Source organism: Macrotis lagotis, chromosome X (assembly GCF_037893015.1).
Source record: "Macrotis lagotis isolate mMagLag1 chromosome X, bilby.v1.9.chrom.fasta, whole genome shotgun sequence".
Lineage (NCBI taxonomy): Eukaryota > Metazoa > Chordata > Mammalia > Peramelemorphia > Peramelidae > Macrotis > Macrotis lagotis.
This window is the reverse complement of record NC_133666.1, coordinates 447523138-447545883: the sequence shown is the minus strand read 5'-3', so window position 1 is coordinate 447545883 and position 22746 is coordinate 447523138. Positions and strand designations below refer to the sequence as shown.

At 32.9% G+C, this 22746-nt stretch overlaps 1 long non-coding RNA gene across 1 annotated transcript in view; it reads right to left on the bottom strand.

Moving 5' to 3' along the window:
- The window catches only part of LOC141503006 (uncharacterized), a 41262-nt gene extending 19261 nt beyond the window's left edge, over window positions 1-22001 (bottom strand). Inside the window, exons 1-3 of the long non-coding RNA XR_012472738.1 lie at window positions 21821-22001; window positions 21273-21437; window positions 8958-9021 (exon numbers count right to left, since the gene is read on the bottom strand). This is a non-coding gene — a long non-coding RNA (uncharacterized LOC141503006). The remainder of the gene's footprint in view (window positions 1-8957; window positions 9022-21272; window positions 21438-21820) is intronic.
- Between the last annotated feature and the right edge of the window lie 745 nt (window positions 22002-22746).

Below are 22746 nucleotides of genomic sequence, written 5' to 3'. Positions count from 1 at the left end.
AAAACTAAAAGGTCAAGAATATCAAGGCAATCAAAGGAAAAAAGTTAAGGAAGGTGGAAGTTTCAAATTTCAAACTATATTACATAGCTGTAATTTTCAAAGCTAAGAAATTTGCTAAGAAATAAAGTAGTAGATCAGTGGATCAGGTACAAAATGAAGTCAGGCATATCTAGTATTTGATAAATCCCCAAAATCTAAGCTTTGGGGATAAGAACTGAACATTAGGTAAAAATTTCTGGAGAAACTGGGAAGCTATGTGGCAGAAACTAGGCATGGACCAACATCTCAGCCTTTACACCAAGATAAAGTCAAAATAGATGAATTATTTAGACATGTAAAGTAAAGTGAGGGAGTATAAAATGTGCCCTTCAGACTTATGGATGAGGAAACTAGTTTTAGAAAATCATGGGAAGTAAAATAGAAATTTTATTATATGAAATTAAGGAGATTTTGTGCAAACAAAGCTAATACAGCCAGGATTAAGAGAAAAACAGGAAATTGGGAAAATTACTGCAAATTTCTGTGATAAAAACTTCATTTCTGAAATATATAGAGAACTGAGTCAAATTTATGAATAATAGGAGCCATTTTTCTATAATTAATGGCCAAATATATGAACAAGAAGTTTTTAGAAAAATAAATCAATACTATTTCTATATAGCAATCCCAAACAAATGAAAGAAAATGAAAAAGACCCATTTGTATAAAATTATTTATAGTAGTTCATTTTGTGGTGGCAAAGAATTGGAAATCGAAGAATTGTCCATCTATTGGGGAATGGCTGAACAAATTGTGGTATATAATTGTGATCCTCTTGTGGAATGAGAGATTATGAGGAAGATAGTTTCAGAAAAAAACTGGGAAGACTTATATGAGTCGAGTGAGTTGAGTGAGCAAATCCAGTAAAACATTGTACAAAGCAATCTTGTAAGGATGATCAGCTGTCAAAGCCTTAGCTACTCAGATCAAGACAATGATCCAAGAAAATTACAAAGGACCATGATGAAAAAATTCTATTCACTTTCAGAAAGAGAAAACTGATAACCTCCGGATGCAAATAGAAGCAAACATATTTTTACTTAAAAAAATGAAATAAAAACAAAACAAGCACATATTTTTTTTTAAAAAAAGATGAGTTAGCAAAAGATAACTCTTATTATGAACTGTTTTGCTGGACCTGGCACAGGTCTTACCTATTGACAAATAAAAGTTTTAGTTTCTTGCTTTGAATGTGATGCCTTAGACCAAGGCCCTTGGGAATAGAGAGGAAGACGCCTTTTCATCAGTAAAATTTTAGGGACTTTTGATGTGATGGTCAAAAGACTTTCTAACTTTATATATTGCAATCTACACATGATATTAACAGTTTGGGGAGCTGGAATCCATACTTGATAGCCACAGTTTAGGGAACTGGAATCCACACATGATAGTAACAGTTTGGGGAACTGTCAGTCATATACTCTTCAAATTGGTTCCACAAGTATAGATTTATAGAGAATTTTGTTAGGAAAGCCAATATTTTATCACTAATAAGCAATCCTTGGAAGATTCATTCATTTTCTGAAAAGCTGATTTGGATTATTCTCATATTCATATATGTTATTTCAAAAATATATTGTGATATAGTCAAAAGTATGAATTTGAAATCAGTTCTTTACAATTTGAGCCCAATGTTATTATCCATTAGTCCCTTTCACAATTCTATATTTGAGTGAAACAGGCATTCTAATTGTTTTTCAAACTCATACAAAAATGCAGCTAGGGAGACACTATGACTTTACTCACTATTTTTACATTGTATTTAATACCACAAATATAAATATGATACCCCCTGAACATTATTATTATTTTAAATAGAAGAAAAAAGCATTTAGTATCATTAGTAAATAAAAATAATAAATATTATATAAATGTTTATGTGTACCAGTAAACAAACAAACATATATATATATATATATATATATATATATATATGCATGCTTTAAAAAATGTTTTACTGAGTAGTCTGGATGATCTGGATGTTCAAAAATATTTGGCTACCATTGATACAGACAATATCCATTTATCCATTGGAATTTTCCCATGTGGACAGTTAAGTTAAATTCTTTGAGTCATAATAAATTCCATTTACGGGGCTCTGCAATGTTCCAGGACTTAATGAACAATGTCATCTGGAAAGGAGCATCTGGAAGATTTCCCCATATATGGAAAAACTTCTTCGGCTTACAATCTACATTAGATCTTCTCCATGATAGAGGTGAACAACTTTGGCAAATACATTTTATGTTTTATTTTATATTTATGATCAGAAGCTTGTTAAACAGTGCAATTAGTCTGTGTTATATCTTTTAAGGAATTTTATATAATTTTGACAGATGCTTGTGAGGCATCAAGGTAGTATTTTGTTCTGTCAAGTCAGTTTTTTTAAATAGCTGCCAAACAATCAACACAGAATTTTGAATTTTCCATATATTTCACATAATTATGTTTTGGTACACATATGCTCTACTGTAGCATATTACTTGCAAAAATCTATTTCTTTTCTATATATCCTCATCAAGAACATCATCAATGCTTATATTTCTCAAAACAATTTTACATAAATTGGAATTAGACATATGGGTGAATTATCTTTGTTTCAGTCACTTTTTATGAGGATTGGTAAGAAAAATAATGATCAAGATTTTTTTTTATATCTTTGATATTTTCCCCTACTTAAAATATCATGATTATTTGAACTCTCAACCCTCAAAACTAGTATGAAGTAAAATATAAATTATTTTTCTTCTGAGAGTATTGGCATTCAGGTTTGAAAGTAATAATCCAGGAATAAGTACCCATTTGCCTAATATCAGAAAAGAAAAACACAGAAAAAGTACCCAGGTTTAGGCTTGATTAGTCAGGCAAGTCGGTTGTCATGTGTTCAAGGCACCATAGGAACTGGGGGGGGGGGGTAGCTAAAATCACTCCCTTCTATTTCTGCCACCTATTTAGGAAGAAACTTGAAACAGTTATTACAAGAGAGTCAGAAAAGATCTACTAAATAATCTATATCTTCATCATCTGAGAGTGGAAACCTTGAGTTATTCATGTCCAAAAGCAGGACCCAAAGTTTTTGACCAGAATCAGAAGTAGCAATTCTAAACATGCCAAGGAAATAAACCAATTTGACATCATACAGCTACCCACTTTGTTCATTTTCTTACAATGGTTTTGCTAGAGGGAACAATATTGGGGCTAGAAATCAAAGCTGACTTAGCTTCTTCCACTTTGGAAGAATTAGATTTTACCAGTGCTGGTCACCTATGCTAAGTAATTTCTTGGGAGACAGCACTGGTTTGGCCCCCACCTTTGTTTAATCCCTTTTCCTTCAGGTCCTGTGTAGCCATGGAGACTAACCACCATTCCCTTCCCCCCACCCCCACCCCCACCACCATTTGCTCCCTTGACTATTGTTTTTGCTTTTGTTTTTGCTTCTCTGGCTGGACTGAATTAGCTTCAATCTTTTTTTTTTTTTTAAGGGGAGGAGGATAAATAGAGTTTTTCAAGAAGTGTTCTTGTAACTTTGGGAATCTCTAACCTAAAGACTACTTGTCTCCAGAAAAGTAGTACAATACCTGTCCCTTCCTTAATTCCCCTAACTGAATCAAAGAGAAAAGGTTAGGCAGGAGATCAGTTGCATCAGCAAAGTCTCTATAGCACAAAGGGGTCCCAATATTGGTCCTAGGCACCAGTCTGTTTGTCCTTTCCAGCATGGAAGTGGGTGGAACAAGGCTGTTGAGTGAGCACATTAAGGATTAGAGCATATCTCTTATGCTGATTCATGATATTGTCTTCATCAAGGCTTCCTCTTTGTTTGCCCTATGGATTAAACTATAATTTCTGTTTAGCTAAAAAATAATTCTTTATCAGTAATGGGGGTGGGAGTTTGGAGGTGCTGATAGTCCATAGAGAATAAGGGAAGTGTCTAGTCAGTCATTTTCTTGCTCCTATGGCCTGAAAAATCCATTAATTTGAATTTTAGTATTCTTTTAATCTCTAAAGTATAATTAAGCTATATTTTTGAATATATAAAACACTGCAAAGCACCTAAGTACTATATACTTTTTTTACTTTAAGTTATTATATCAAAAGAAAGGAGGACAGAAAGAAAGAAGGAAAGGAAGAAGGGAGGTCAGAGGAAAGGGAAGGAGGAAGGGACAGACAAGGAAAGAGGAAAGGAGGGAGGGAAGAGAAGGGAGGGAGAGAAAGAAGAGAAAAGGGAAGGAAAAGGGGAAGAAGAGAAAAGAAGGAAGGGAAGGAAAGGAAATAGGAATTTATTATTTTCTTCTTCCTGTCTGTGCAAATATACTTTAAATACATATAATTACAAATGAATATAATTTATGTTGAAATAAAAACATTCATACTACTAAATTTCCTTTGCCTTATTAAAAGAAACACTATATCATTTGATGCAGCTTGGTTGGTCTTTTCAGTAGTTGGAAGCTCCTGTCCTAATGATATAAAAGCAGATGATGTTTGCCATGATCAATGTCACTTAAACTTTAGCCCTTATGGTGATACCCTTAAGTGATAATCAGGATCAGTAAATTGACAGTGTCTATTATAACCTTATGCAGATAAATTTAAAAAAATTAAGCATCAAAAAAAAAAAGTTAAATTCAAGATGCTGAAACTAAAGAGCTGAAATTCCTTACCTTAGAAAATGTATCTTCCCACTACCTACTTTCAATTGGATATAATCTTTTGGCTCCAAATTGAATTTATTCTTCTTTTCAATTTATAAATATGATATTCAAGTTATCACTGTTAAATAGTTAGTTAATTAGATAGAATTAAGGAAGAAGGGGAAAGGTACTATACTTCTTTTTGGAGGTGAGTAGTCTCTAAATCAGGGACCCCCTAAGTTACAAAAACACTTCAGGGTACAACTATGATCCCATTTTTTGAGTCGATATTTATTGAAACCATTTAAATCAATTTAAAAAATAATAGAAAAACAAATAGTTTTATCTACAAAATTTCTTAACATGACTAAAGTCATATATATAATTTCAAGATAACTTGATAAAGTAGGAAGAACATATGCAAATGTATCCAATTTAACATTTGCTGGAGGAAGTTTCATAGAAACAGAATTTCATTGGCTGATGGAATAAGAATGTCACTTTGCTTTTGCATAAAAATTAACACATCCTCTCACTGACATTTAAGACCAGTAATTGGCTGAGAAGTGCTCAGCGATGCTTCAGGATGAACTGCACAACGAAAAAATAAATGGCATTATTAAACTGAGCTTGTAGTTCTCCTCTAGACAATTTCATGCAATAGCTGACATAACTCCCTCTACCTTGGTATTAAATTGTGTGTGATAATATACTATGGGTAATGACTGGTTCTCTCTGAGACAGATTTCTGGAGATAGGAATATTTGAATTAAGAAGTCTATCTAAGTCCCAATAAAACCAGTGATTTGAGATTCTTCTAAAGAGGCAAGTTCTAAAGTTAGGGTAGTTCTTTTAGACAGGTTTTATTCATCATTTGACTCCCCATTTGTATGTGACAGGGAAACCCTCAAACTATGTAAATGAGGGTTGTCCAGAAGAACATTATACACATAACAACAACATGAGGTGATGATCAACTATGATGGACTTGTTCATTTCAGCAGTACAATAATCAAAGACAATTTTAAAAGACTTGTTTTGGAAAATACCATCCATATACAGAGAAGGAACTGTGAGTTTGAAATCTTCAATTTTTAAAATTTTTTCCTATGTATTATGTCATTTTTTCTCTCCAATGTTTTCTTTCTTCCATTTGGATTTGATTTTTCTTTCACAATCAGATCAATATGAATTGATGTTTAGCATGGTTATAATATAGCTTTTTAGCTATATTAGATTGCTTTCTGTCAGTGGGAGGGGGAAGAAGGAAGGGAGGGAGAAAAATGTAAAACTCAAAACCTTGCAAAATATAATTGATAGGGGCAGCTAGGTGGCTCAGTGGATAGAACACCAGCCCTGGAGTCAGGAGTACCTGAGTTCAAATCCAGCCTCAGATACTTAATAATTACCTAGCTGTGTGGCCTTGGGCAAGCCATTTTAACCCCACTTGCCTTGCAAAAAACTAATATATATATATATATATATATTTGATAAAAACTACAGTTGCATGCAATTGGAAAAACAAATAAATAAATAAATGTTTGGTTAAAAAAAAGTCAGTGAGAAAAACTTCTCATTTTCCTGATGAGGAAACTGAGGTCCAGAGAGGGTTAAGTGATTTTCCATAGCTATTATATGTCCTGTGTATCTGGGAAGGAGGTCTCTGTCATTGTAGCATCTAGTATAATTTTCCAAAATTATTGTCCAATACCTATAGCTAGCTTAGCATCAACTATAGAATGGATAATTATTGGACCTGACATTTATGTATCTTCTTTGGTCCATATATGACTGCTGAGGTCGGCAGAACAGGTATCATTATATTCGTTTTACAGATGAAGAGATTAAGACTCAGAGATATCTAGTGATTGGGGTAGCTAGGTGGCACAGTGGATAGAGCACAGACCCTGGAGTCAAGAGGACCTGAGTTCAAATCCAACTTCCGACAATAATTACCTAGCTGTATGACCTTAGGCATATCACTTAACTCCTATCCCTAGTAAAAACAACAACAACAACAAAAAACGTCATCAAGTGATCTGCTAATATGTGATCAAATTAGACTAAAACAAAGGTTTTCTGACTCCAGGGCAAATGTTTTTTCTTCTTCACTATTCTTCCTCACTGATGAGGGATGGAAAATAATAGGAAGCTAGAGAAAGAATGACATAGAGAAAAAAATATATATTTTTATACTTGTGTGAAACTCTAAAATTCACTAAATTTCTATTCCATCAGGATGTGGGGGTAGTTCTATTAGATTAAAGAAGAAGAACTCAAGTTCTAGAAGGCTCCATGAAGTTGAAAATTCTTCCTTTCTAATAACTAACTACTGTCTGAGGTCCAGCCCAGTCACTAAGCTAGGGTTCATAGGCAGGGTTCATTCATTACGGATCACTTTATAATGACTTTTTTTAGTCATTCTAGCTCTCAAAGGTTATCTACAGAATCATAGAGGGAATATTTATTGACAGAGGGAATACACAGGTTGACAAAATAACCAATCCTTAAGGAATTTAAATACATTAAGTATAAAATCTAATCCATAGACTGTGAGCTTCTTGATGGCAGGGACTACTTTTGCCTTTCTCCTTTATTCCTGCTGCCTGGAACATAAGCACTTCATAATGTTTTAGTATAAAACTTCTGAAAAGTAAATTGTTTTTAAGATTTTTTTTTCTAATTATTCTCATTGAAAAACAAAATTCAAATGGGGCAGGGGCACAAATAGTAGTCAAATGACCAAAAGTCAAATAAGAGGAAAGAGGAGGAGATGGAAGTATAAATTATAGGACAAGTTTATTCAGTCTTCTTTTTGACTAGCCAAAACTGAAGATGGACTCAATAAAATAAGACTGCCTACAATGCCCACGTCTTGAAACTCTTTATCAAAGTTTCTAATCAAAATCATTAGAAGTGTTTCTGGGTTAAAGAATAATCAGGTGTCAATTTGTCTTATGTTACATTTTCTGATACCATATCCATACTTCCTGATCCCTCCCTTAATATAGCACATACATGCAAAATTTGATTATTATGCCTCTCTCACACATACACACACATTTGATTATTATAACCTCAAGACCTCCTTCCCGGATACACAAATATACCAAGAGCTTTGATTTATTTATACCACCAAAAAAGCAGTCTGGACTCAAAACTGGATAATCACCATATGCAAATCAGCAGTTGACATACAAATGCAGTTTTTATTAAATTTCAACATTTGGGATCCTGGTAATATACTACTTGGTAACCATATCCATAATAATCTCCTAGGTTTGGGGATTTATGTGTATCAAAACCCTATTTCAACCTATATTGACATTTTAGCTTGAGACTCCAGGAAAATGACATACATGCTGCTGCTTGGAGGGTTCTTTTACAATACAATGTGGTAAGTATTGATTTAGAGTTTAAAGACAAACACAAAATCTACTTGTTCTGAATTTCTTAATTTTAAGTGTCAAAAGGATTTCTTTAAAAAATCTGCCATTCTATGATATCTAAACTCATAGAACATATGGCTTTTTATTCCTTAAAAATGATTGAAGGGATATTTGATAATCCTGCTTATTCATTTCTCTGGGAAAAGGGGTCTCCAAGTATCTTTAATTCATATTTCCTTTTTCAAAGGCAGAAGCCAATAAAGACATTTCAGGTTTTCTGACCAAGTACTGCACTCAGAATAATTTTTGGAATGTAAGAATAGATATCCATTTATTTAAAATCATATAATCATAATTAATTCCTGCTTCTATACAGCATTTTACAAGGTACCTTCAATTATTGAGTTATTATCTCTTTTAGGATGTCCAACAAGTGCCTGAATTAAGTAGGGCAGGAATGAGTTCTTAGTTTTACAGGTGAAGAAACAGTGCTCAGAGTTAGCCAGGCTGATTGATCTCTTAAGTAAATGAGACATCTATTGCTTTTAAATGTTAGGAAGAAACCTGAGATCTTAAGAAATAATTTTTATTCATGTTAAGAAAAAGCTTGGCTCTTCAAAATATTATAACAAAGTATAGAAAAGGGTAGATGCTTCTACAATATTTTACATTAAGGCAAATATGAAATATACTTAGAGAAGTTGAAGTGTTTTGCCTTCATTCTTACCCTAGACTATCTTAGTATAATTAAAGGTGTTATTTAGTAAACACCCACATCCGTTTTTAGGTAGGAAAGAAAGCGAGAGCCACGATATTTACATTCAAAGATTTTAAAAATAAAACTGGAACATTCTGATGTGTACTTTTTATAAGGAGATAGAAGTATGATAATATTTACCTCAAGTGAAAATGAGAAGCAGCCTTGGAATTTGGAGTCATGGAATAATTGTTTCTTCTTTTCCCTTTCAGTAAAAGATAAATCATTATAAATCAGATGACTTGTTTATTTACTTTTTTCATCCATATACATATACATGTTTTTAAATTACAAAATTTCCTTCCATCCTCACTTTCCACTCCCCTCCCTTGATCAGTGAACAGTCAGGTTAGCACTGTATATACATATTTTTTTGATAAATGTGTTTACAGATTAGTTATTTTCAGGATGGGAATTTAGGATTAAGGGAAAGAGATACATAAGGGATAATTTTTATAATGTGTTCATCAGATTCTGAAAGGTTGGTTCTTTAATGTTTTTGTTTGTTTTGTTTTGTTTTGTTTTTCTTCCTCTGGATAGGGATGACATTGTCCATAGCCATTCTAATACAGTTGTCATAACTCTCTGAACTGCTGGGAGGAGCTACTTCTATCAAGGCTGATCATCTCACAAAGTTGTTGTTAATGTGTACATTGTTCTCTTGATTCTGCTCTCTTCACTTAGCATCAGAACTCATAAGTCCATTCCATGTTTCTCAAGAGTCCAAACATTTATGGTTTCTTATACAACAATAATATTCCATAGTATTCATGTACCTTAATTTGTTTAGCCATTCCCTAGTTGATGGTCATCCCCTCAATTTCCAATTCTTTACCACTATGAAAAAGAGCTGCTATGAATTTGTTGGAACATGTGGTACTTTTCCTATTTTCAATGATTTCTTTAGGATATAGGTCTAAAATTGGAATTGTTGGGTCAAAGGGTATGAACAGTTTTATTGATCTTTAGTATGGTTCCATGTTGTTCTCTTGAATGCTTGGATCTGTTCACAACTCCACCAGTAAATGCCTCAATGTCCCAATCCACCCACAATCTCTCCAACACTGATCATTTTCCCCTTTTCTCACCTTTGCCAACCTTATAGGTGTGACGTGATACCTGATAGTTGTTTTAAGTTGCATTTCTCTAATCAATAATTATTTGGAGATTTTTTTCATATGAATGAAAATAAGTTTAATTACTTCATTTGAAAACTGTCTATTGGGGAAGGCTAGGTGGCACAGTGGATAAAGCACTGGCCCTGGAGTCAGGAGTACCTGAGTTCAAATCTGGTCTCAGATACTTAATAATTACCTAGCTGCATGGCCTTGGGCAAGCCACTTAACCCCATTTGCCTTGAAAAAACCTTAAAAAAAGAAAACTGTCTATTCATATCTTTTGACCATTTATCAATTGGGGAATGACTTGTAACCTTATAACTTTGACACAATTCTCTATATATTTTAGACATGAGACCTTTATCAGAACTCCTAGTTGTGAAGATTATTTCTCTGCTTTCTGCCTTCCTTCTAATTTTAGCAGCATGATTTTATTAGTGCAAAACCTTTTTAATTTAGTATAGTCAAAATCATTTATTTTGCAGTTTATAATATACTCTATTTCTTGTTTGGTCATAAATGTGTCCCCTTTTCATAGATAATAGATGAGTTTTTCTTGATCTATTAACTTATCTATGGTGTTGCCCTTTATATCTAAATCCTGTACCCATTTTGACCATATTTTGGTATAGGATGTGATATTTGAGTCTATGCCTAGTTTTTGCCATACTATTTTCCAGTTTTCCCAACAATTTTTGTCAAATAATGAGTTCTTTTCCCAGAAGCTGATGAGTTTGGGTTTGTCAAATAGTAGATTACTATAGTGATATAAATACAGTTTCTTTTGAACCTATCCTAATCCACTGATCCATTGCTCTATTTCTTAACCAGTACCAGGCAGTTTTGCTGACTGCCACCATATAATATGGTTTTAGATCTGGTAGAGCTAGACCTGCTTCCTTTACATTTTTTTCCATCATTTTCCTTGCTATTCTTGCCCTTTTGTTGCTCCAGATGAATTTTGTTTCTATTTTTCCTAGCTTGATAAAATAGTTATTTAGGAACTTGATTGGAATGGTACTGAATAAATTATTCAATTTGAATAGAATTATCATTTTTATTATATCAGCTCAACCTAACCATGATCAATTGACATTTTCCAGTTATTTTGATCTGACTTTATTTGGATGAGAAGGGCTTTATAACTGTTTAAATAGGTTCTCGATTTTTATTGTAAGATAGATTCCCAAGTATTTAATGTTGTCTATAGTTACTCTAAGTGGAATTTCTATTTCTATATCTTGCTCTTGGGCTTTGTTTTTTATATATACATATATATATATATATATATGCTGATGATTTATGTGAGTTTATTTTATATGCTGCTACTTTGCTCAATTTGTTAATTGTTTCAAGGAGTTTTTTTAGATGATTTTCTTGGTTTCTCATTATCATCTGCGAAGAATGAAAGCTTGCGTCCTCATTGTCAATTCTGATTCCTTCAATTTCTTTTTCCTCTCTTATTGTTACAGCTAGCATTTCTAATACTTTATTGAGGAGAAATTATTATAATGGGCATCCTTGTTTCACCCCTGATTTTATTGGAAATGCTTTGAGTTTATTCTCATTACATATGATATTTATTGATGGTTTGATAGATATGATTTATTATTTTAAGGAAAACTCCATTTATTCCATTTATATTCCCAAAACTCCATTATATCCATTTATTCTAAGCTTTCTAGTGTTTTTTTAAAAGGAATGTATGTTGTATTTTATCAAAGACATTTTCAGCATCTATTGAGATAATCATATGATTTCTGTTGGTTTTGTTATTGATATGTTCAATTATGTTGAGTGTTTTCTTAATATTGAATCACATCTGCCTATCTAGTATAAATCCTACCTGATCATAATATCCTACCACTATCCTAGTAATAGCAATCACATTGCTAAAATTTTATTTAAGATTTTTGCATCAATATTCATTAGGGAGATTGGTCTGTAATTTTTTTTTGTCTTTTTTGGTTCTTCCTGGTTTAGGTGTCAGCACCATGGTGGTGTAATAAAGGGAGTTTGACAAAACTCATCCTATTTTTTAAAATAGTTTATGTGGAATAGGAATTAATTATTCCTTAATTGTTTGATACAATTCACTTGTAAATCCACCTGACCTGGAGCCTTTTCTTAGGGAGTTTATCAATAATTTCTTCAATTTCTTTTTCTGAAATGGGGTTAAGTAATTTATTTCCTTATCTGTTAATCTAGGTAGTTTGTATCTTTGTAAATATACATCCATTTCACTCAGGTTATCCAATTTATTGGTATACAGTTGGGCAAAGAAACTCCTCCTCATTGGCTGTTAGTTCATCCTTTTCACTTTTGATACTGGTAATTTGGTCATCTTTCTTTTTTATAAAAAATCAGATTAATCAAAGGTATGGCTATTTAACTGGATTTTTCATAAACAACTCAGTTTTATTTATGAGATAAATCTTGCTTTCAATCTTATTAATCTCTCCCTTGATTTTCAGTATTTTTAGTTTGGTATTTAATTGGGTGGGGGTCTATAATTTGTCCTTTTCCTAGCTTTTTTAACTGCATACCCAATTTGTTGAGTTCCTCTTTCTCTATTTTATTCATATAGGCATTTAGAAATATAAAGTTTCCCCTAAAAATAACCTTGGCTGCATCCCATAAATTTTGGTATGATGTATCATTGTTAACATTTTCTTGGATATAATTATTGATTATTTCTATTATTTTCTATTTGATCCATCCATTATTAAAGATAAAGTTATTTAATTTCCAATTAGTTATTGGTTTAACTTCCCATGACCCTTTATTACATGTAATTTTTATTGCATCATGGTCTGAGAAGTGTGTATTTATTATCTGCCTTTCTACATTTAATTATAAGGTTTTTGTGCCCTATTACAAGGTCAGTTTTGGGATGGGTGCCATGTACTGCTGAGATAAATGTATATTCTTTTCTATCCCCATTAAGTTTTCTCCAGAGGTCTATCATATCTAAGTTTTCTAAGATTTCATTTACCTTCTTAACTTTTTTCTTATTTATTTTGTGGTTAGATTTATCTAGTTCTGAGAGAGGTGGCTTGAGTTTCCCCATTATTAAAGTTTTGCTATCTAAGTCTATATGCAATTCATTCTACTTTTCTTTTAGAAATTTGTATGCTATACCTCTAGGTGCATACATGTTTAGTAATGATATAGCATCATTACCAATGGCGCCTTTTAAGAAAATGTAGTTTCCTTCCTTATCCCTTTTAATGAGATCAATTTTTGCTTTTACTTTATCTGGGAACAGGATTTCTACCCCTGATTTTTTTACTTCAGCTAAGGCATAATACATTTTGCTCCAACCTTTTACCTTTAGCCTGTGTCTATCTCTCTGCTTCAAATGTGTTTCTTGTAAACAGCATATTGTAGGATTCTGGTTTTTAATCCATTCTGCTTCCATTTTATGGGACAGATCCTCCCATTTTCATTTAAAGTTAAGATTACTAATTCTATATTTCCCTCTATTTATATTTTTCTCTTTCCTTTCCTCTTATTCCTCCTTACCAATATTTTACTACCTTTTCCCTTTAACTTTTATTTTAAAATTTAACTTTCAGTTTATTTCACTTCTACCTTCTCCTTCACCTTCCCTTTTATCAGTCCCTTCTTCCCTTATCTTTCCCTTTCCCCATCCCCCCCCCTTCCCTGTAGATCAGGATAGATTTTTAAATTTAAAATGTATTTTACCTCTCTCAGTCAAATCTATTGAATAAAATTTACTCAGTTCACACTCTCCCTTCTTTCCCTCTAAAATTATAAATCTTTGTACCTCTTCACCTGGTGTGATTTATTCCTTTAGTTCTATTAATCAGGTATCATCAATCACAGTTTGATGACTTGATTGCTTGATAAACTCATATTGTTATCAAAGTATCATCACAGATTGCTTGATTTCTTGATAAGTAGGATTATCTCAAATTATATCAAATTATAATTATGATCATTTTTACCTTATTCCCTTTTCAAGGACACACAATTCTCCTCATGAGCCAAAGTATCACGCAAAGTCAAATTATTTCTTGAACTATTTGTGCCCCTCCTCCCAGGCCTATTTTATTCACACTTTACCCTGCCCCCCAGGGTATTTAAGTGAAGCATAGGTTAAATCAAGCTTTGATGTAATTAACTACAAGATTCTTAAAGGGGTCTAAGCATTGGGAGGCTCCAAAGGTCTCACCTGAGAACTTTATAAATGATTTCAGCAGACACTAATTTAGGATCATCCAGTTTATGATGCCCTCTTTAGACAAAGTGCTAAACTTTGTCAGAACAGCAGAATTAAAGTAGGTCAAAAATTAACACCCCCTGCTTTTTATCAGAACTTTTTGTCTCAAACATAGTGATGTCATCTTGGACCTTTTCAATGTAGAGACAAGACCCAAATATATCCATATCCTTTAAGTCCAATCTCTTCAGTTATATTTGACTCTTTAATTATCTTGAGAGAAGTAAAGTACTCAGGAATTTGATTGTATAATCCCTTTTAAGGTTTATATAATTTGATGGTCTTGACCACCATTCGTTTTGTTTCATTTTTTCCTTCCCCTTTCCATTTACCTTTTTATGCAACTTTTTTTTGTTTATTTGGTTTTTTTAGCTTTTGCAAGGCAATGGGGTTAAGTGGCTTCCCCAAGGTCACAAAACTAGGTAATTATTAAGTGTCTGAGGTCACATTTGAATTCAGGTACTCCTGACTCCAGGGCCGATGCTCTATCCACTGTACCACCTAGCCAGCCCATGCAACTCTCCAGTCATGTATTAAACAATTGAATTCCCTGTTCAGTTTTGGTCTTTGTGTCAGGAAATTTTGGAAGTTCTCTAATTTCATTGAACATCTATCTTTTTTCCCTGATAGCATATGCTGAATTTTATAGGGTAGTACATTCTGGGTTGTAATCCCAAATATCTTTGCTCTCCAATATGTGGTATTCCAGGTCTTTCAATCCTTCAGTGTTAAGGTTGATAAGTCCTATGTGAGTCTGATTGTCTTTCCTCTGTATTTGAATTGTTTCCTTTTTTGCTCCTTGCAATATTCTCTCCTTTATTTGAGAGTTCTGGAATTTGGCTATAACAGCCCTTGGAGTTTTATCCTGGGGTCCCTTTCTGGAGGGTTTATGTGTATTCTTTCAATGGTTTTATTGTATTCTTGCTCTAGCAGATTTGGACAGGTTTATATTATAATTTCCTGCATGATATTTTCCAGGTACTTTTTTTTATCTATTTTTGTAGTTGTTCAATGATTCGCAGATTGTCTCTTTCTGATCTATTTTCCAGGTCGTTTGTTTTCTGTAAAAGGTATTTAACATTTTCTTCAATTTCTTCAGCTTCTTTATTTTGCTTGATGGAATCTTATAGTCTCCTAGATTAATTTGTTTCTATTTGTTCAATTCTAATTTTTAGGGTTTCATTTGTTACAATTATCTTTTATATTTCCTTTTTAAAGGTGTTGAATTATCTGGTCAATTTTTCATAATTTTACTGCATGGCTTTCATTTCTTTTTTCCGTTTTTCTTCTTCCTCTCTTCTTTGGTTTTTAAATTTTTTTAAAGTTCTTTGATGAGCTTTTTTATTTGAGTTCAATTTATAGACTTTTTTGATACTTCCCCTGTGAATGATTTTTCACTGTTTTATTTTTTCTTCAGACAATGGCATTGTTATCATCTTTGTCTGTGAAGTAGCTTTCTATAATGAGCACTCTTAGCTTTTTTGCTCATCTTTTTTGTTTTAGCTCTGTTCCTGGGATATAAGGAGTATAGATCCAAGGTTTTGGGGGTTTTTTTTGTTTTTGTTTTTGTTTTTGCTGTGACTAGGGTCTGATCCCCACTATCATTGATTAAGATATTGCCTATGCAGTCCAGGCCTTGCCTTTGCAGCAGTTTATTTTCTCTTATGTTCAGTTTCTGACTTAGTGTTGGTTTGTTCTTATCTATTACCCCAGCCTTCTCAGGGTTTGGACTTTATTTGGAATTCCAATCCTCCCTGTTGACTTGACTGGGACCTCTGCTGCTGTCAAGTTGTAGGGATCTGGATTGCTCTGTGGCTAAAAACCTCATGCTGGCTTTCCCACTCTCCTAACTCCTAGACTTAAATTCTCCTTTTCAAGAGACAGACCTTCATTGAAGATTCTCCTCAATGTCTACTGCTGAAAACTTCTTTGAGTCTTTTCTTTTTCTTGGTGGGATCTGTAGCATGAATGTCAGAATAGAGGCTTCATTTAGCTTTGGTGGGCAGTTAGGTGGTGCAGTGAATAGAGCACTGGCCCTGAAGTCAGGAGTACCTGAGTTCAAATCCGACCTCAGAAACTTAATAATTACCCTGCTGTGTGGCCTTAATCCCATTTGCCTTCCAAAAGTCTAAAGAAAGATAATTTCCTAGCTGTGTGACCTTGGGCAAGTCACTTAACCCCATTGCCTTAAATAAATAAAAAAATTAACATTTATCTTTGGTAGGAAAAAGCTCCAGGAGCTTGTTAGCTTCATGCTGCCATCTTGGCTCTGCTCCTGAACTCCCATAAGATGGCTTTCGAGAGACTGTATAGTGTAGTAAACAGAGCACTGGACTGCAAACCAAGTCACCTGACTTGAAACTCCAGTTCTGACACTAAAGAGCTGTGTTATCTGGAGAAAAAAAAATCATTTAATCTATATGGTCATTTGAAAAAATGCTCTAAATTATTGATGAGAGAAATGCACATTAAAACAACTCTGAGTTACTAATTCACATCTATCAGATGGATTAATATTATAGAAAAGTTACAAATATTGGAGGTTACCTGGGAAAATTAAAACACTACTATGTTTTTGCTGAAGTTGTATATTTATTCAATTATTCTTATAGGGCTATAAAACCATGTATGTCCTTTGACCAAGCAATACTACTACTAGATCTGTATCCTAAAGAAATAAAAAACAAAAAGGAAAAGAACCTATGTGTGAAAAAAATATTTATAGCAATTCTTTTAGTGGTGGCAAAGAATTGGAAATTGAAGGGATTTCCATCAATTGGGGAATGGCTAAATATGTTGCTGAATATGATTATGATGGAATACTCTTGTGCTCTAAGAAATTATGAGCATGATGCTCTCACAAAAACATGAAAAGACATATATAACCTGATGCAGAGTGAAATAAGCAGAAATAGGAAAACATACATAGTAAAAGCAATTTTGTATGATGATCTACTATGAACAATTTAGTTATGCTCAGCAATGCAATGAACCAATACATTTGTGTAGGACTTACAATGAAAGGTGTTGTTCAGCCCTAGAGAAAGAACTGGTAGATTTTGAATGCAGATTAAAGACACGTTTCTTTATTTTTCTTGTTTTTGTGTGTTTCTTTGTCTTGTGTGTGTTTTCTTTTACAAAATGACTTACATGAAAATGTGTTTTGCATAATTAGATGTATAATCTCTATCAAATTTGCCTTCTCAAGGTGCGGGGGGCGGGGAGAGGAAAGGAGAGAATTTGGAAGTCCAAATATGAAAAAAAGAATGTTACAATTTTTTTACATGTAACTGGGAAAAAATAAAATATTAGATTTTTTAAAATGGAGTCTATAGCAGAGGACCCACAGAATAGGAATACTTAGGAGATATGATCTTCAGAATTGGTTCTGTCTTTCAGGAAGATGTGCTTCTAGAGATAATGATGAAATCCAGTAGGTATCAAATTTAAAAATAAAAAAATAATTTGTCCTAGGCCCTCTCCATATATGAGTTATGTGGACTTTTTTTGCAGCTGCTTTTGGGGGGATCAAATGAGAGTGTTGGGGTATAAGGTCATCTGTAGATTCACTAAAAATATTTCTGGAATAACTACAATGACAGGGATCTCATGTACCTTCCTGTTCTCATGTGATTTAAATTTCTACTGCCTGGTGTCTATCTTTTGAAAGTCAAGATATTGCCTATGCAGTATTTAATTTAAATTTAAAGTATTAGTATTTGATATGGTTTCAAGGATTTATATTTTCATGAGTAAATGTTATGGGTAATAATTTTGCATACAATGATTTTCTAAAACTAGTATGGTTTTATATTCATTATCAACAATATTTTCTGGTTTGTATTTCTAATGTAAAGACCTGTTGGCTTGCTTAATAAAGGATAGAACGATCCTGATGTAACATTCTAGCCATTTTTAAATATCTAAAAGGTGATATTTTTCAACCTAAAGTGATATCTTGAACATTTTCATCCCTTCATTAAACACCTATAAGTGAATCTGCATGACTCAATTATTAGTTTGATGCTTCCTTCTTGACATATAGGTTGGGTTGAGTTCGTGTCACCCTTGGATAGAGACTTCTGTTTCCACTCTTTTCCACTAGTTTCCACTAGTTATCTAATTGACTCTCTCCAGAGATAAACAACCTTCAGTCATATCCAACAAATCTAGTAGTGTAAACCAGTTGTTAGTTATTAATATTGCTTTATAAAGTAAGATCTTTCTAAAATATTTGTGGACATTATTCATTTCTTTATTACATGCTTGGAGAATATTTATCAATAATTTTCCTCACTTTTACAAGAGGGAAACATTTAATCTTTCTATAGGTGATTTGACCTGATTAACCATATATTGTTTAACATTGTATTGTTTTTGTTTGAGTATGTTTTGCCCTATTTCCATCTACTGAGGCATACCAAAAAGTTTAACATAAAGTTTATTTTATAGAGATATTAATTTTTGTAGTTGTATTTCCAGTTCAACCTTGACTCTAGAATTCCAATTAATTTCTTAACCTGTACAACCTCCATGTCTCCTTGATAACTTAATGTTTGATGGCCTTATAAGTATCCATTCCATTGGTTAAATTTGATCACTGTATTCAAGTTCAAAATCTTTCTTCTCTGTTCTTTTTTTTGGGACACATTAAAAATTTTACACTTTTCACAAGCAAAATTTTTATATCTCAGACAAAGTTTCACAAGTTAAAATAGTTCTTTAATATGGTTTTAAAGGGAACCATATAATGATGTCATCCATGTACATCCAACTATTAATAGCAAGTTTTAATATGATTCTATCTTTGACTTTAAAGCCATGCTCAGTTATTCAGTTCTAGGCACAAATGTTGATAATGGATTTATGGCTAGGTAGAACAATAGGAGGCCTGGATGATGTCATATTTTATATCAATTATACCTAACATTGTGATGTTAGTGGCATGTTTTAAGCAGAGAATAGTTTTCCAAGTCACTGTCAAATACTCTAGCATTTTTTCTATAAATGGATCTATTTTGTATTTTTGAAGTAAATAACTAAGTCATGAATGTGGAGATAATCATTAAAAGCCTAAGTCATATGATGTTTTGGAATGTCTTTTATTTGAATAAATGAGTTGCTTTTCACACCTCTGGACTTTTTGGCACATGGTTGTTGCCCCTTATCAAATTACATTATTTTCTAGCATGCGTTGATTGTAGTTGTTTTGAGGGAGGTTAGTTCAAGCTAGAAGTGTTTTGAATGAAGCCCACAAACATACAATATATTTGGAATAGTCATTGATCATTTTGTTAATCAATGTGTGGTGCCTTCTGTTAAGAAGAAGAGGATCAAACTTACATCAGAGGAAACTGGTAGCATTCTTCACTGGTAATTATGGATCTCATCCAGACTCAATGCTTTCCATATTGGGAAAAAAAACTAGCATTTCATTCACCTGCATTGACATATTGGTTTTGTCATGCATTATATTAATGGCACATAAGTATTCTGTTTGAGCTATAATCCAATTTTTGTTTCCCTTACATTGGATATTTTCTGACCATATAGACAAAAAAAAATTTCCACATCCTCCAGGGGGTTCTCTTTCACCTTTAATTTCTTTGAATTTTGAATCTCTATAGCATCATTTTGATTGATGTTTGATTGTTTTGTTCTTTGCATTGCTTTGACAGAATGTATCACATTAGCTTTTGGATTTTCATTTCCAATTGTTAATGAAAGATATCAAGAATTCCTGATACACTTTTCTTTTCTAAAATTCATTACACATAGATTTTTTTGATTGATGCTGCTTATAATTAATCAAGATGGTATTCTTTCTACAATCTTCTATTGTATTTCTGCAAGGTTTCCAGATTTTCTGGAGCCATTTCTTCCAGTTATTTGTTTGATGTCTGTCTTAGGAATATTCCTAGTTAGTTCCTCCTATAGTCCTCCTGTGTCTCCTATCACACTGACTGGAGAGTAAACTGAATGTGCTTTCACTTTTAGACCAAATAATGTGGGAAAAAGTTTCATTAGGTTGATGTTTATCAGTGGAATCATATAATTTGATCATTATACATCAAGAAATCAACGATATATATATACATATATATATATGTATGTATATGTTTATAGCACTCATATAGCTATAGCAAATACCAGCTTTTAAAATTATATTGTTTTAGTATAGTTGGTCTATTAACTAGTCATTCTGTCAGACTCAAAAAATATTTTTTGAAATCCCATTTTAGGCATCCCATCTCCTTTTCAAAATCATTCAAGACCCTGGTTTTATTTTTTGGCATATGTTTTAAAATTAAGAAATACTTTAGGTATTTCATTAAGAATAATTTTTTATAGGGTAGCTAGGTGGTGCAGTGGATAGAGCACCGGCCACAGAGTCAGGATACCTGAGTTCAAATATGGCCTCAGACATTTAATAATTACCTAGCTGTGCAGCCTTGGGCAAGCCACTTAACTCCATTTGCCTTGCAAAAAAAACCCCTAAAAAATAGAGTAATTTTTATGCCTACAGATTCTTCAGATTTTCTCTCAGCAAATTTATGTAACTGCTCAATTTTTGCTCCTAGTTCATCTAATCTGGGTGTAAAAATGAACATATTTATTTTGATTGATTTTCATTGATTCAATAACATCCTGCTGTAGGAGGACTTGCTTTTCTTGTGCCTGGATCACCTGATATTAGGCACACATGCAGGAAGGAGCCTTGACCTGCTTCTGGAAGAAGGTAGTCTGCACTCTCGAGCAGCCTCTTTCAATAGACCACATGGCAACAACAGACTACAACTTTTAAACTATCAGACTGGGAGAGGCTGTATCCAAAGGACAAGAACCTATTTATCCAAAGCATGGGCACCACAAACTAAATTGGGTGTTGCAGAATGGTAACCATTTATGTCATATCTCCTCTAGAAATGGGCTTGTAGCTTTAATATATTAATATATTATAATAAATATTAATAATAGCTGACATTTATATAGTGTCTACCATTTCCTAGACACTTCAAAATTATTTTTTCATTTGATCCTTAAAACAGAGTTGTGGGATGTTGGGAGAGATTCTAAGGTTAAATGACTTACCCAGAGTATGGATTTGAACTTGGGTTTTTCTAGATTCAGGTCCAGGAGGTACATTGGACTTGGAACTTGATGGAATTGTACTATATCTAATCTTCTCTTCTTCAAAGATCAAGAGACTCATAGGGAGAATTTCGCCATTGTTGAGAGGGAATGTTTGCAAATTACCTTTAAATTAAATATTCCTTTGTAAAATTTAATCTACTAAGGAATGGGAAACAAAAGGACTAGGGAGTTGAGTTAATAGAAGAAACTAAAACATCCCAAAAACTCTATTAAGGGTTTTAAAGAACTCTGGGGGAGGGATGAAATATAAAACAAGAGCTCTCAGGCAGTGGGAACCAATGAAGTCACTATTGTGTAATTTAGAAATGATATTACAGTTGGCAAAAAGCAACATGAGTTAAATATAAATATAAAATCCTCTAGTCTTATAATTAATAATATGTATGACCCATTTTGTCACAACATTTAAAACTGACCCTTAATAAAAGCATTCATAACTTCAGTTCATTTCACATACACTCATGGTTTCCCTATATTCCACTTACATTAAATGTGGTCAGTGCTATCTGCATCAAAACATTTCCAGGAAGCAGGGCATTTCTGATTTATTATATATGTATTAGCAATCTGAAAATGAGGGAGAACTATTTCAATTTTAGGCTACTATGTGTCTAATGGATGGTTACCGATCATGGCATTGACTTCAAGGAGGGCCAATCTACAACCTGAAAATCATCTTATCTCTTAGGTTTATAAGTTCTATCACACTGGCTAGTACAATGATCCAATCAGTGACATCACCAGAATCCAATAGTTGAGAATTTTGGAATTCTAGATGAATCAAAAAGAATGTTGAAGTAGTGTCAGTGTCTTTAGAGTCCCTAATGAATATAACCCTCACTAGCATCTCCCTACTTTGACATTGAACTGCCCCCCTGCTCCCCCTTTACCCTTCCCAAGGATTATGGGCCAGACTTGGTTAAAAGTGATATATTCACATTATACTTTATAATTTAAATGGCAATTTCAATTTATATAATGAAGAGAAAATTAAAGCTGACCCACCACAGGTCAGTAAAGATAATAACAATAATAACAGGGCATTTAAAGCTCAAATGGAGAAGTATTATCTAAAATATGCTACAACGCATTGTAGCAATAGCAATTAATGTAAAGTGTAGCTTCTTTAAGGAAGACTGTGCTAGACTATTATGACTCTGTCTAGTTTTAAATACATTATTACATGTGACTTTAAAAACAGCTTTCCTGAAAAGAACTAAGTATGACTTAAATATTAAAGAGGAAAACATGTAAAAATGTCATATTAACCACTTGATATATATGTGGATCAAATTATATGGTTCCACTGAAATAGATAAATCTCTACATACATGTATATGTATATACATATATACATATATAAATATAATTCTAATAGAAACTTTCTCTAATAATAAAAAGTACAAAGATG